Source organism: Haliotis cracherodii, unplaced genomic scaffold, assembly GCF_022045235.1.
Source record: "Haliotis cracherodii isolate W230 unplaced genomic scaffold, xgHalCrac1.p SCAF_10, whole genome shotgun sequence".
NCBI lineage: Eukaryota > Metazoa > Mollusca > Gastropoda > Lepetellida > Haliotidae > Haliotis > Haliotis cracherodii.
In genome coordinates this window covers 25,170,413-25,175,032 of record NW_027266265.1, presented here as the reverse complement: position 1 = coordinate 25,175,032, position 4,620 = coordinate 25,170,413, and positions in this window count along the sequence as shown.

The following is a 4,620-nucleotide window of genomic DNA, read 5'->3' as shown; positions in this document are numbered from 1 at the left end:
CCTATCCCAGAATGCATTGAGGCAGGTGCCCGGATGCTCACCTATGGTGACGTCAGTGCCTCTCCCACATATTCTTGGTTGCATATTTCTGACTACTATACCGTACTAACATCACAATGCAAGCAAATATGTGACAAAAAATTATGTCTTTAGTCAGTTAGATTTTCTGAGGATAGCTTCATTCATATAGTCGATAAAAAAAAATCATCTCGTAGTTAGCCCGTACGAGTTGAGTAAGGCGGTTAGATGTCATGACTCAGCGGTGAGGGGAGGAAAGGCGGCGGAGGTGATGAGGAACATCGGCCAATACGATCTCAGCGCGAAGCATACAAGGAATAGTTTTATTTGGGTCTCGAGCACCTCGTACACGAGTAGGACTGACGATGTCTTGCTCTCACTTGACGTCAAACCAGAAAACGGTCATTTGTCTCAGTGACATAAATAAATTTTATTTGACAATTAATGTAGTAAAACGCGTGGTCTTCTTCATACTATAGGCTAAATTCTAATCCATACAGTAAATGTACATTTTAATACCAGGAAGTCAATTAGATCTGATGTAGAAGTCCTGCTTATAATGGGTTAATCTATGAGCGACCGACTATATTTCCAAATATGTTTTTTACAGTAATTGCATGTAAGTTCGCAAAAACAATTCATCATTTATATTAATAATCCTTATCTACATAAGGGACTGGTCACTAACTGGATGACAGTATCAGTAGTTTGTATCAAAACGTAATGTTTACAAAACAAGATTTAGGCGCAGGTAGAACTGGACATCGTATATATGCTTTGGTCGCCTATAATAATAACAATTTAAAGGTCATCAGGGGTTGGTTGGTTGTGGACTCTTGGCTGGTTAGCATCAAGGTGATGTGTGGGGTTACCGTCTGGTGTACATCAAGGTGATCTGTGGGCTTACCGTCTGGGGTACATAAAGGTGATGTGTGGGGTTACCGGCTGGTGTACATCAAGGTGATGTGTGGGGTTACCGTCTGGTGTACATCTAGGTGAAGTGTGGGGTTACCGTCTGGGGTACATCAAGGTGATGTGTGGGGTTACCGTCTGGTGTACATCAAGGTGATGTGTGGGGTTACCATCTGATGTACATCAAAGTGATGTGTGTGGTTACTGTCTGGTGTACATCAAGGTCATGTGTAGGGTTACCATCTGGTGTATATCTAGGTTATGTATGAGGTGACCGTCTGGTGTACATTAAGGTCATGTGTGGGGTTACCGTCTGGTGTACATCAAAGTGATGTGTGTGGTTACTGTCTGGTGTACATCAAGGTCATGTGTAGGGTTACCATCTGGTGTATATCTAGGTTATGTATGAGGTGACCGTCTGGTGTACATTAAGGTCATGTGTGGGGTTACCGTCTTGTGTATATTAAGGTGATGTGTGGGGTTACCGGCTGGTGTACATCAAGGTGATGTGTGGGGTTACCGTCTGGTGTACATCTAGGTGAAGTGTGGGGTTACCGTCTGGGGTACATCAAGGTGATGTGTGGGGTTATCGTCTGGTTTACATCAAGGTGATGTGTGGGGTTACCGTCTGGTGTACATCAAGGTGATGTCTGAGTTGACCGTCTGGTGTACATCAAAGTGATGTGTGGGGCTACCATCTGCGGTACATCAAGGTGATGTGTTAGGTTATCGTCTGGTTTACATCAAGGTGATGTCTGAGATGACCGTCTGGAGTACATCAAGGTGTTGTTAGGAGTTGCCGTCTGGTGTACACCAAGGTGATGTGTAGGGTTACCGTCTGGTGCACATCAAGGTGATGTGTGGGGTTACCGTGTGGTTTACATGTAGTTGAAGTGTGGTTTTAACATCTGGTGTACATCAAGGTGATGTGTGGGGTTACCGTCTGGTGTACATCAAGGTGATGTGTGGGGCTACCGTCTGGTGTACATCAAGGTGATGTCTGAGTTGACCGTCTGGTGTACATCAAAGTGATGTGTGGGGCTACCATCTGCGGTACATCAAGGTGATGTGTGGGGTTATCGTCTGGTGTACATCAAGGTGATGTCTGAGGTGACTGTCTTGTGTACATCAAGGTGGTTTGTGGGGTTACCGTCTGGTGTACATCAAGGTGATGTGTGGGGTTACCGTCTGGTGTACATCAAGGTCATATCTGGGGTTACCGTCTGGTTTACACCTAGGTGAAGTGTGGGTTAACGTCTGGTGTACATCAAGGTGATGTCTGAGGTGACCGTCTGGGGTACATTAAGGTGATGTGTAGGGTTCCCGTCTGGTGTACATCTAGGTGAAGTGTGGGGTTACCGTCTGGTGTACATCAATATTATGTGTGGGGTTACCCTCTGGTGTATATCAAGGTGATGTGTTGGGTTACCGCCTGGGGTACATCAAGGTGATCTGTGGGGTTACCGTCTGGTGCACATCAGGGTGATGTGTGGGGTTAGTGTCTGGTGTACATCAAGGTGATGTCTCAGGTGATCGTCTGGTGTACATCAAAGTGATGTGTGAGGTTACCGTCTGCGGTACATCAAGGTGATGTGTGGGGTTACCGTCTGGTCTACATCAAGGTGGTGTCTGAGGTGACCGTCTCGTGTACATCAAAGTGATCTGTGTGGTAACCGTCTGCGGTACATTAAGGTGATGTGTGTGGTTACCGTCTGTTGTACATCAAAGTGATGTGTGAGGTTACCGTCTGCGGTACATCAAGGTGATGTGTGGGGCTACCGTCTGGTCTACATCAAGGTGATGTCTGAGGTGACCGTCTCGTGTTCATCAAAGTGAGGTGTGGGGCTACCATCTGCGGTACATCAAGGTGATGTGTGGGGTTATCGTCTGGTGTACATCAAGGTGATGTCTGAGGTGACTGTCTGGTGTACATCAAGGTGGTTTGTGGGGTTACCGTCTGGTGTACATCAAGGTGATGTGTGGGGTTACCGTCTGGTGTACATCAAGATCATATGTGGGGTTACCGTCTGGTTTACACCTAGGTGAAGTGTGGGGTTAACGTCTGGTGTACATCAAGGCGATGTCTGAGGTGACCGTCTGGGGTACATTAAGGTGATGTGTAGGGTTCCCGTCTGGTGTACATCTAGGTGAAGTGTGGGGTTACCGTCTGGTGTACATCAATATTATGTGTAGGGTTACCATCTGGTGTATATCTAGGTTATGTATGAGGTGACCGTCTGGTGTACATTAAGGTCATGTGTGGGGTTACCGTCTTGTGTATATTAAGGTGATGTTTGGGGTTACCGTCTGGGGTACATCAAGGTGATGTGTGAGATGAGCGTCTGGTGTACATCAAGGTGATGTGTGGGGTTACCGTCTGGTGTACATCTAGATGAAGTGTGGGGTTACCGTCTGGTGTACATCAAGGTGATGTGTGGGGCTACCGTCTGGTGTACATCAAGGTGATGTCTTAGGTGACCGTCTGGTGTACATCAAGGTGATGTGTGGGGTTACCGTCTGTTGTACATCTAGGTGAAGTGTGGGGTTACCGTCTGGGGTACATCAAGGTGATATGTAGGGTTACCGTCTGGTGTACATCAAGGTGATGTGTGGGATTACCGCCTGGTGACATCAATGTGATGTGTGGGGTTACCGTCTAGTGTATATCAAGGTGATGTGTGGGGTTACCGTTTGGTGTACATCAAGGTGATGTGTGGGGTTACCATCTGGTGTACATCAAGGTGATGTCTGAGCTGACCGTCTGGGGTACATCAATGTGGGCCCACCTAACACGAAAATGTTAAAGTGAGTGAGTGAGTTTGGTTTTACGCCGCTTTTAGCAATATTCCAGCAACATCACGGCGGGGGACACCAGAAATGGGCTTCACACATTGTACCCATTGGTCTTCGGCGTGACGAGCGAACGCTTTAACCACTAGGCTACCCGACCGCCCCTCGAAAATGTTATAAAAATTACAACCCTAAAACATTTTACGAAACGTTCCGGAAATGTTTTAAAAAATGTTTTCTTCACGTGATTATGTATTGTTCCGCAAACGTTTACGTTTCCAAAATGTTTTGAAAACGAACCCAGGGTGTTGGAAAAGCTCAGTGTTTTGCTGCCAATGTTTAAAACGTACAACACCCACTCACTGTTAAACGTCGGAATGGGATGTCGAAAAAAAAATTCTGACGCACATATTCTCCTAAGATCTGAAAAGTAAACGTTGTGCGAGAATTGCGCTCACGTGTCACTGGATCTACCTCCGGCTACAGAATTACGCAAAGATGTAGAATATTAAATCTCCTATCTGAAGGTGTCAATTTAACTGTAAATATTGAATCGGTGTGGAAAAAAACACTGCTAAATGTTGTCAAATAATATATTCTGCTTTGAAAAACAGCAAATTTCGCCGCTTTTTATCGTACACCGATACAAGTACCGTGCGACGATTTTTTTTAATTTGGCAGTTGTACAGAAACTGTGAGCGAATAAAATACTGCCTTATATCTTTGTTTGTTTTTTGTTTGTTTGTTTTTTTGTTTAACGCCGCACTCAACAACCAACTATATGACGGCTGTCTGTAAATAATCGAATCTGAACCAATCAATCCAATGATTGACATCATGAGCATCGATTCACACAATTGAGATACGATGACATGTATCAACCAAGTCAGCGAGCCTGAC